Genomic DNA, 11,884 nt, shown 5'->3' with positions numbered 1-11,884 from the left:
CTTCTAGATGACTCGTATCGCATCACATCTTGGACAAAAGATGAATCCCAACTACCACCTAGAACTGAGAACAAATAAACATGTACATTGTCATTATTTGCAGTTAAAGGAGGATTGGCATTTTACTTGGGATTTACAAACTAGAATGAGAAGGTGAGAGCAGCCATCTAATTGTTGGAGTGATTATTGGCAAAGCTCTTGCTATACATGTGAGGAGACTCTACGTTTCTTTCTTTGTGCCAGGAACCACACCAACACAGAGAAACACACTTCCATATATTTTCCTTGTGTCGGGGCAGAGGTTTGAAAAGAAACCCTCTCTTCTGGAGTTTTTAGGTCATGTCTGCATACACATCTTGGACCAGTTTAGCTAAAATAGATGCTCATTTTGATCCAGATCATCCCAGAAAGGTAAAAAATGGAAGTTTATGCTGGAAGATTATTAAAAGAATCATTTGTTTACTTGAGATACCCATAGAAAATATTGAAACAAATGAAGATTATTTTCCTGTGGTGACAAAGGGAAAATCTCTCAATCCTATAACTTGCACTCTGAGTAAAACAAGTAATTGGGGAAATTAAATTTTTGTGAAAGCTTTTTGTTTCAGAAGTTTAGTTCAGGGGGAAGAGAGATTAATTCTCCTGAAAGGGAAAAGAAAAATTTTCTTAGCTGACTGTTCAGAATGAAATCGTTGCCACTCTTGTTCATTGTCTTGTATACAGCTAAGAAATGGGTGTTATACAGTAGATAGGTTTAGGCACAATGAGGTTGGTCAAGCCCGTATAACCCAACGATTTTGCAAGAACTTGGACAGTCCAGGAACCTTTTGAGAATGTTGTGATCCAGTGAGCGGCTATAAATCTACAATTATTTATATAGATGCATCTGTTGCAGCTCTTCAGTTTGAGCAAAGGCAGCAAGTTCAGTAAAACCCAAAAGATTTGTGTGATTCCACACATGGGTGGTGTCTACATTAGCCCCCTCCTTTCCGAAGAAGCATGGTAATGAGTGAGTTGGGAAGAAGGTAATCAGGCACTTTCATGAATATGCAGCAGCTCATTAGCATAATAGCAGCATTTAAAAGTGCCGCTTTCAAATTGTGCGCTGCCTGTGTAGATGGGGGCCTTTCTTAAGGACACCCTGAACTTCAAAATCCCCTTCTTCCTAAAACCATATAGGAAGAAGGGGCTTTTGAAGTTCAGGGCGTCCTTTTGAACGGCTCCTGTCTACACTGGTGGCACACATTTTGAAAGTGGCACTTTCAAATCATGTGCAGCTGTCATTATGCTAATGAGGCACTGCATATTCCCAACTTGCTCATTACCATGCCCCTTCCGAAACAAGGGGGCTAGTGTGAATGTAGCCATGGTGTAATACAGATCCAGGCTGTCAGTGTATCCTATTTAATCCACCATTTATTTAATGAGATATGATTGTATATTGCAATGTAATTGAGAAGTGTATGAGCTACTACTCCAAGTATGAACAAAAATTGTTTCATGTGGTTGATTTGTAAGGACAAGTTATTTTTAAAGATCCAATAGATCTTTATTTTCATTCAGTTTAGTTTGTTCATTATTTGTAAGGTGAAAATTCAAGCAGATACCACGACTCTGCCATAAGGGAAAAGGAAGATAGTGCAAAGGGAAATTGATACTTTACTGACCAGCCAGGGGAAGGGGGGCGGGGGGCGCCAAACAGCAGCCTCCACAGCTCTGCCTAGACTGAGGCTTTATTCTGCTGCTCTGGCCAGAATTCCAGCCAATCAGAGCAGCAGAGGGCCATGTGTGTCTGGGGGTAAGTACCCCCCTTGCCCAGACCCCTGCTCCTTGAACACTCCTTATCCCCACCCCAATTCCTTATCCTCCCACTGCTCCTGCACCCTCCCTCCCAGACCTCTCATGCCCATCTTGACCCCTCTCATCCATACTGCACACCCCTTGCCCTCTTATACACCCCGCCCCAGATCACCCATTCCCAGCCCACTCTTGCACCCTCCCTCCCATCCAGTCCTGCCAATTCCCAGCCTGCTCCTGCACCCTCCCTTTCACCCACATCACTGACGGGACTATAACACTGAGGAGTTTTAGGTTTTTTTGTTTTTTGCTTCTCACTGGTGTGGACCCCAACTGATTTGTCTAGGGGTCAGGGGCACCCAACCAGAAAAAGTTTCCCCACCCCTGTGCTAAGTATTTATTTGGCGTTCACTCCTAGTGCAAGACTATTGCAAAGAAGCAGATCTCACTCTTACACTCGTCTTACATTATGTATGTTTTTATGTACCTAAAAGTTTCAAAATACCTACTTTTATTATAATCTATAATAATTACTTTATCTGCATCTTTATTCTCCCTCAGTGTTGTTCTTTAGGCTGAATATTTCAACTTTTCACCAGCACAGCAATCTTCTGCCAATCTTACCAGAGAGTATCTGTTTTTCAAAGCTGTAAATCACTGTCAATGTAAAAGTAGGTATGTAAGATTACAGTGCATAGTTCTGTATCCAACTGCAACTGTTTAACAGTGAGCCACGGAACATTCCACCTTTGAAAGAGAGGATAGTGTGCAGAAATTGAGAGAATGCTCTTCAAAGATCAAGGTCTTAATAATACTAATAGACAAAACTTCTTTATCATACACAGGGCGATCTTGCAAAAACTATTTTCACTGGGCCTCTCAAAATACCCAGGTCCAAATTTGATCTGCTGGATGTGAATCTGGTTGAAACCAGACTGTTTAATATTCCCTGCAGATGTCTGATTGCCCTTAAAGGTAACTTGCTTGGATTCAATGGAATTTACCCCATCCACGTCCAGTCTGGCAAGTTTTGTGTATTCCCTTCATGTTCTCACTCTCTAGAGCAAGAGACAAGGTCACATCAAATCACTTTGGCTTAGAAAAGGATAACGAAAATGTAACTTCTAGCATTTAGAAAACATAAGAGCTGGAAAAAAAATGCAAACAAGTGTTTGCTCATTAGATCCAGTAATGCGGTGGACGTTGGGAGCTTCCAGTCAAAGTCAGTAAGGGCTGACCTTGCAGGATCCAGCCCTTGTATAGTGGGGCTAATACTCCTTTTTGTGTTGTAAACCATTCTGCAAAAGTATTTCAAATTGTGATTTTTCATCCTGGCTCCCTCAATGTTAAGGTCAGCCTAATTTTCCCTGCTAAAGTAATTGTGCCAGCTATAATCACTGAGAAAAGTGAAGCTTGCTGGACTTTGCTTGATGTTCTAGTTTAGTTTAATGGTCTGTGCTTTCAAGTGGCACATGCATCTAGAAAATAGCTCTCATTTCATGGGGTCTCAGCAAATTTATGACCTTCAAAGACAATGAGAACAGAAACCAAAAATAATTGAACTAGTTGTAGACTATAAAGGCTCACAGTACAGTAGAAAAGTGAGGAGGATGTGTTCTGAAGGCAGCTAGGGGCAAATTACATCTTTACATATACATAATACCTTTAATGCTGCATCTACAACACACGAACTGCGGGCCCAGGGCAAGGTGACATTGTAAACAAGAAGCAGGAAGCATTTTCTTCTGCAACTGTAAATAAACTTGTTTGTATGAGCAATTGACTGAACAAGAAGTAGGACTGAGTTGACTTTTTGTTCTAAAGTTTAACATTGTTTTATCTTTGAATGCCGGGGGGGTGGAAGTGGTTTGTGTGTAATTCTATGTTTGTAAGTTCAACTCTCATGATAAACAGATCACACTACAGTACTATTTTGTTTGCTTTTTTACAGTGCTAATATTTTAAATAAAAAATAAAGTGAGCACTATACACTTTGTATTCTGTGGTTATTTAAATCAGTACTTTTGAAAATATATAAAACATCCAAAAGATTTCAATAAATTATATTCTGTTATTAAGAGAGCACTTAATCACAATTAATTTTTGATTGCATGATTAATCATGACTTTTAATAGTTTATCTGTCCTAATACTAATTGACAGGTCCCAAAATATGAGAATTGTCTTGAAAATGGCAAGGTTGTTTAAGAAATACACTTCATTATCTCTTTGTTTGACTTCTAGTTTCTGAGCCATTAGGATGTACTCAGGTTTTGTTGTCAAGGTTTTCTCTGCAACCAAAAGAAGTGTGGGATTTGTTGGCAATCACTTGGTACCAGGAGTTAGTTTTTGAAACACCAGATATCACAAGATAGCACCAGATAAAATGATGAGTGTTGGCAATGCTATAATACCCCTACTTAACTTGTGAGCTATAATTGGATCAAAAGCCAAGGTGAGGAACAGCACTAAAAATGTATCCAAGTCTAAGTGGCATCTCACTAGGAGTTATCAGGCTTACATAAGGAAGTGATTGGACTTTGAATAAGCAGCAAGACCTTATTTGGAATATTCTAGGATTTGGGAGGGAAGCAGCCAATATATATCATTCAGGTTTGAGGACATGATCTATGAGGACAAATTAGGGAAACTCAAGTTTTTAACTCTGTGACAGGCAGGGGTAATCTGTAGAGAGAGACGTAATTTAGGACACACACGCACGCACACGCACACAGAGTGGTAACAGAGTGGTGAATTGAAAGCCTATATGATAAGGAATAAGTAAACCATCCCCAACAAATCAGCCTGGCAGAACTTCAGTTACTTTACACAGAGTGGGAACAGAGCATCAGCTCAAACAGATTCTTCTTCTATTTGAGAAACAAGCCCACTAAATTGACATAGTCAGTCCCCGTCAACTGAACACCTTTTTGCTGTTTCCCCCCCACCCCACTGTAGTTTTGGTTCTGTAGACATAAAGTAGCTCTCTTGGTGGTCACTCGATAATGAGTAGGATGTCTTGATGTCATCCTCCTATTTGTGGCTGATCAGCCCAACTCTGGAGCCACAGGTCTTATCACGGAAGATGCAGGTGTTGGGAGCTGTTGGAGGGGTGCAGGGCAATTTTTGCTGCATTTTCTTCTTCTCTGGCTTTCCTCGTCTGCACTGAGGTGGGGCCTCAAATTGTGCCACCCCCTCATGGGTTACTGCTCTCCACTGGGGACAGCCCTGGGCAAGGTTCTCCCAAGTGTTGACATGGATGCTGCGCTTTTTCAAGTGTGTCTTCAGCACATCCTTATATCTATTCCTATGGTCCCCACTGGCCCTTTGTCCTTCCTTCCTCTCGAAAACAGAATCTGTTTGAGAGGCACTGATCCATGTGACCCAGTCCAACAAAGTTCTTGGTGAATGATAATGGCTTCAACACTGATCATGGTGGACTCTTCTAGTATGCTGGTGTTTGTGTGCCTATCCTCCCAAGCAATATTTAGAATTCTCCTGAGCAGTGTTAATGATATTGTTCAAGTGCTGTCATATGATGCTTTTATATTGTCCAGGCTTCACGTGCGTACAGTAGTGTTGGAATGATCACTGCCTGATATAGAAGGAGCTTTGTTTTGGCATAGATGTCGCAGTTTTCGAAGACCCTTTGTCTCAGGTGGGCAAAAGCAGAGCTTACACAGCTCAGACAATGCTGGATTTCTGTGTCAGTGTTGACTTTAGCAGAACGATTGCTTCTCTTTTGGTTAACTGCTAACGTGACACAGACAAATGAGTACACGTAAGCTGGCTGGCTTCTGACGTCAGCCTTTGAGGTAGCTGTTTATCACTCAGCTACTGTAAATTAGATAAATAAAAGTGAATCCCTGATACTAAATCCCTGCTCTCTCTCGCTATACGGAGGAGCTAACTTGCTGTGGTATCTATGCAATTTACATACTCACATATTTCCATAGCCAGTCTGAAAGCAGAATTATTTTTCCTTGATGTTTAAGCCCTGTGAGTTTAAGACAGTTCCTTGGCATAGATAGTTATAAAGCTGGTCTCTTTTATGTCATACAGGCTGTTTCATCTTAAACTTTCTTCAAAGAAAGAGATTAGAACAGGTAAACTAATACTGATCATCCTGCTGGAATATCAAAGACTTCATATTTCTGATTTGCAAAATCTGTACCTACCAAGCTACCAGCGTAATTGTTTGGGAGCCAACAAATGAGCATTTTGTATGAAACTGGAACTGCACATCACAAAGAGGGTGCTAATAATACTGCTAAGAGCTAAATATGAAATAAGAGACACCACTGGACGAAAACATAGGTACTGGCTAATGATCTCCAGCTACTACCTATATGTCATGGTTGTGCTCATCATTTATGTTTAAAGTGGGAGATTGGTTGTATGACAATATTCTATTCATTGCAATAATTTTTATTTTGTTACTATTATAATTCTGCTAGAGCGTGTAAAACTGACAAAGATAAATTATGTGATATAGCAATAGCTGTCAAAGGTACCATTACTGAATTACATTTTTAAAATGTAGAAATGAAACCAATAACCAGTCATAGACTTGTCTTTCCAAGAAACAAATCTTTTTTAAAAAAATCTGTTTTCTATTTTTTTAATGTATTAGTAAATATGGTAGCACGCTCACTCTAGTCATCTGTCAAAGGATTTTATTTAAAAATCATTAGCAACATAAACTAAAAGTTACTGACTGGTCAGTTCTTGTAGATTCATAGATGCTGCAGGAAGTTACATATCTACAGGTTGAACCTCTCTTGTCCAGCACCCTAGGGACCTGACTGGTGCTGGATGAGAGAATTTGCTGGACCATGGGAAGTCAATATTGTCTAGCACATTACCAACATCTCCTTTGCTTATTTGTCTCTTAAAAGACATTTAAGGGTAAATTACAGCTAAATAACAGCACAGAACACTGAGAGCCAGGACTGGTGGCTGGAAACAAACTTTATGGGACCATGGGAAACTAGGCCACACACAGCAGTGGAAAATAACTAAATAGAAATACTTAGTTACACAACTCAAGTACAGTTTTCCAGTATTTATACTTTACTCAAGTAATTTTTTATACTTTCACTTTTACTCAAGTCAGTTTAAAAGAAAATATTGTACTTTTTACTCCACTACCCTGTCCAGAAGCACTTGGTTACTTGCTGCCTTCGTCACCCCAATGACACTTGCATAAGCCAGCATTCTGATTAGTTAAAGCACAGTCACATGCACAAAGCATCCAATCACCATGCAGTGACAATTAAAAACAAAAAAAAAAAATCAGTAGCACGATGATCCTGTCAATGAAGAAGCCTTTTAAAAGCTACATCAACACCTTTAAATTCAACAACCAGTATCTACACATGAGTGGGGAGCCCCAAGCCTCATGGACTGGATCAGGTGTGAGGGGCAGAAGAAGCATGGCACTGTGCACTGCTGCTTATCCTCCCCCTGGTCAGGAGAATGGGGTGCTGGAAACTGCTTGTAGGAGGGTTTCCCCGCTGATATTATTGGGCAGATTTTGGCCAATAGGAGCAATGGAGGACGGTACCTGGGAGTGGCATGGAGCCAGGTAAACACCCCTCCCCGCCCCCGCATGGACAGCTCCGCATCTCCATCCTTTTTCCCTGTTCCCCCTCTCCCTGCTCAGCTCTCCGAGCTGTGGTCGGTTCCTGCACCCCACTCCTGCCCAGCTCTCCTACTCCAAGCCACTCCTGAAGCCTCCCTCACTCCTGCACCCTTCCTCTGGCCAGACACCCCTCCTCCGGCTCAATCCTGCACGACCCACTTCCTCTGCTTTTGTTATGTTGTTACTCCTATGGTTACACCAGCCTGCAGCTGTGCAGTACCTCCACTCCTGCAGAGTCAAACTCCTAGATGTGCTGCTTTTTGTGCTTATTTTTACTGGCTGTATTTAATCCTACATCTCCTCCCACACCAAAGAAAAGACTCAACTAGCAATTAAGGAAAGGCGAGGAGGTTTTAGACTGAAGTAAATGTATTCCGATCTCTAGGAGGTATATCAACGAATTATGTCAACTTGAAAAAAGGTCTTGCTCCCCCTCTCCCATCTGATAATTGGATTAGCTGGCACTGATTCTGTTTGGTGAGATTTACAGTACTCTGTAAATAGAATAAGTGTTTTCTATTGTTCTATAGGTTGTTAGGGACAATTGTACAACAAATTCATTTCCTACTCTCACTGAACGATCTGTACTAACTTTGGCTCTGACTGTACAATCTAATTCACTTAGAAAGACCCTTGCACCCATATGAAGTCTTACTTCACATCAGCAGCCCTCTTTACGGATAAAAAGATCTTCCCACGTGGATCAGATTACAGGAGAAGTGTTGTTGTTGTTTATATGCTACCAGAAGTATATGAGTAAAACAGATAAGTCCCTGCCACTGAGATATTGCTGCCTTTGATCCCAGTTCTTCAATGGCATCCACACACACGTCCTCCTGTGTCTGGGCTGAGCCAGGAGCCTGTGGTCACAAGAGTCCACCCCCATGATCCTTATTACAGGTTGAAGGCCTAATTTAGACCAAGCTCAGGAAAAGATAATAAACCCAGCATTGAGTAGTGGTTTAATGGAAGAACCAGCGTATGACAAGAAAGGATCAAGCTATGTTTATTTGCGAATTTGAGGAAGCAATGCTGGGGAGCAGGGTAGGAATGTGGTGACTGTTATGTGGAATAGGGGAATTGGGTGAGGAGCCATTTCAGCGTAAGTACAACTTCTTAAAAGAGAAATTTTAAGTAGCACTGTATCCTAAACTGCCTTATGGTACTGTCAGGCCAGCCAGTCGGGGTTGGGACTGAGGAGGGGATGGGCAAAGGAGGCAGTTGCCCCCAGGCCTGGCCTTGCAAGGGGGCCCAGAGCTCCAGCTACTACCATTGCCAAAGGGTTGCTTTGAATTGCCATGGCAGCTGGGAGGAAGCGGGGTGGGGTGAAGGTAGCACTGTGGTCCCAGTGGTGCTTAGCACAGAATGTCCTAGGCCCCACTCCTCTGGGGCACAGGGTCAGGTCCCCCTCCCACCTTGCCCTGAGGCCCACAGCAGCTCTGGTTATTGCACCTAAACACTGTATTTCAGTGGGAGATTCAATTTCCTTTATAGGAACAGAACAGACTCCTGAACTTCTTATCACAAAAGAGATTCATAGTCATGCAAGGTCCCATTATCTTCAGTCAGACTGAGCAAATGATTCAGAGTTTACATCAGCAGTGGGGAACATGTGGGTACAAGGTGTGGCCCACAGGACATTCTGTTTATCATTGTTCATGCATAGAGGTACCCATTTCTGCAGTTTTTTCCCTACCCATATTACTGAAGTGACATGCAGATAAAGCCGAGGGCATGTGAGGTGAGTTGCATGCTGATTACACACAATATTAACTGTGTGAGCTGTGCATTCCCTCTGCATTCAATCAAAGGGCAGCTGTGGTACACAGTCTGCAAATTCTAGGTACTCAAGCACAGTTAGCTAAACTACCCTATCCCAGGAGACTGTCTTGTTATGACAATCTTGTGGCCCACTGATATGAAGGAGGGCCACTCACTTAGCCCGTTTGCTAGCCTGGGTTGTCTATCATTATTTATAGGTTTAGGTTCCACGTTTGTAAATTGTTCTGGTTGAGAACTGACAATGGCTGAGCTGTCAGATCAGGAGGATCTTCATTCGATTAAACATGGGCAGCTGTGTGAGAAGTCTCAGCTCCCTTTCTAAGATGAGGAACATGATTTTAGTGAAGTTCTGTGCAGATTCCTGAGACAGCTGGCTTAAGGCTGTTGGTGTCCGGGCATTATAATCTTGCCTTGTAGCTCTCTCACCCACAAAGCAGGAAAATGAGACATTTGTTTTCTTTGTTTTGCTGCCTGAGTTCCACTTAACCAAATGCAGGTTAGACTAGTTTGGCTGCAAGGAAGAATTCTGCGTACACAGGGGACAACACCTGATTCCTGTCAGGCTGCAGAACTGGGCTGACATCAGAATCCAAACATCCTCTGATCAGTGCACGCAGAGACAGGCATTCCTCTGATGATTTGGACTTGGTTTGATGCAGTGTGAACATGGATAATTCAGACCAATGGGGAGAAACAGAGTCAAAAACAATATTAATCACCTTCTGTCCCCCTGCCCCTCTCCCTTGGGCATGCGTGCCCTGACCAACATACCAGCACAATACATATGCTGATAAATTGAAACAAAGCCTTTGTTTTAGTTTGTTAGCATATGCATGTTGCTGTTAAAGCCACATCAAGGATCAGTGTCCACTCTAGCTGTGTTCTGTGCCTAAGGACTACTCCTAAAGAGCAGAGCGCAGCGACCCCGTGTGTGTGGGTGTGGGTGGGTGGGTGGGTGGGTGGGTGGAGGGGGAGCATCCCCAACTTCTTTCAAGTCCCCTATAGCCTCTAAAAATCTCTCACCAGTACCGAATACCCGAGCATACCACTCTACTAGCATTCCAAACCTGTTTGGTGTTGCAAGTCAGCCATCAGTGTAGTGGTGGTGAGGTTTGTGAAGTGATTATTGACATGACATACCCACAGATGGTGGACATTTGTTCCTGAAATAATAGCTAACTTTGAGACAAGGGGCCACTTGGAAAATGTGTGCTCCAAAGGATAAAACTTGTTCGTTCTTCAAGCTGTGGTCAGCTGTACAGATAGGTTCATGGACATTATTATAGGATCCACTGGGAAGACACATGATATCAGAGTGTTCAGCAGATCTGGCTGGCATCTATCTGTTTGAACATGAAGGGAACCTTATTCCCCCCCAAAAAAAATTAGGCTTATTAATGGGGTGTCTATGCCCTATTTTAGAGAATCCAGGCTTATCCTCTACTGTCCCGGCTTATGAAATCCAACCCTGATGTCAAAGCTCTTGGCACAAGAAGGTTTAATGACTTAATTTAACCCTGAGCAGTTGCAGAAAAATGATGAAATGGTTACCTGGCTGACTGATGGCCAGATGGCACTGCCCACAAACCTGTTCAGATTCCAGTGTGCCCACTGTCATTCTTCTGATTGGGGCATGCTGTATGCTGTGAAACAATAGTGAGGCTAAATGGACGAGCTTCCCCAGAAGTGAACTCAAGACATGGCTGGCTTGCAGGCCTGATATGGGGATGGGTCAAGGAGAACAAAGCAAGCAAGAGATTTCTTGTGTTCCACATCCTTGTGTTTCAGGGAGAGATGCAGCGACAATTGGTTGGTTTGGAGCAGTCACCCTGGGCCTTCTGCTTTGGGGGCCTGGGTTCAGGACAACCTGGGGGTAGGTGGGGGTGGGGTTAGTGGGAGGCCTGGTGCCTGCAGCATGTGTTGGGTCTATTACTACATTCACCAGCAGCGGAGAGAGCCATGGGGAATAGAACAACTCAGCCCCAGCCTGCTCCACTCCCCCATCTTCCCACCAGATTAATCCACTTTGCTGTGGCAGCAAGAAGTGGAGTGCCCTGATCCTCGCCTGCACCACTCCCCTGAGAGACACGTCAGGGAACTGGGGAAGTGCAGCAGGCTGCGACTGGGTTGCTCTGCTTCCCTGGTGCATGTGGGAGGGGCTTGACCCTGCTTCTGGTGCCACAAAGGGATGGAGCAGGGGCTGGAAGAAGCAGGGTAGGGTCTGAGGTGGAACGGGGGGGTTGTCCCAGGCCTCACAATCCCTAGAAGTGGCCCTGGTGACATGCATTGGAAATCTGACACAATGAAGTTTAATATGCATTCCAATTTATCAATTTGTTATTGTTTTTATGTGGATTTCCATGACCTACTAAAACCTTTGTGTAAGGAATGTGCCAGCAGGAGCTCAATACTGCTGAAGGATTTGGGGAATGTGTCCTTCGGAGATCATTTGCCTGAAAATGCAAAGGTGTGCATTTGTAATACCATGTAAACAAAGCCTGATGGGAGCAGGTGAAGCAATGAAATTTGTCTATTGTAAACAACATATGGTTGTAACATCACAATGCATGCTACCACCCAGTGTGAGAATTCTGGAGTCTCACCAATGCTTGAAGTTGTTGGGAGGGTACAGGGCAGTCATCACCGCTGTGTAAGAAATGGA

The sequence above is a fragment of the Carettochelys insculpta genome, chromosome 7 (genome assembly GCF_033958435.1).
Source record: "Carettochelys insculpta isolate YL-2023 chromosome 7, ASM3395843v1, whole genome shotgun sequence".
In the NCBI taxonomy this organism is placed as follows: domain Eukaryota; kingdom Metazoa; phylum Chordata; order Testudines; family Carettochelyidae; genus Carettochelys; species Carettochelys insculpta.
This window is presented reverse-complemented; position numbering follows the sequence as displayed.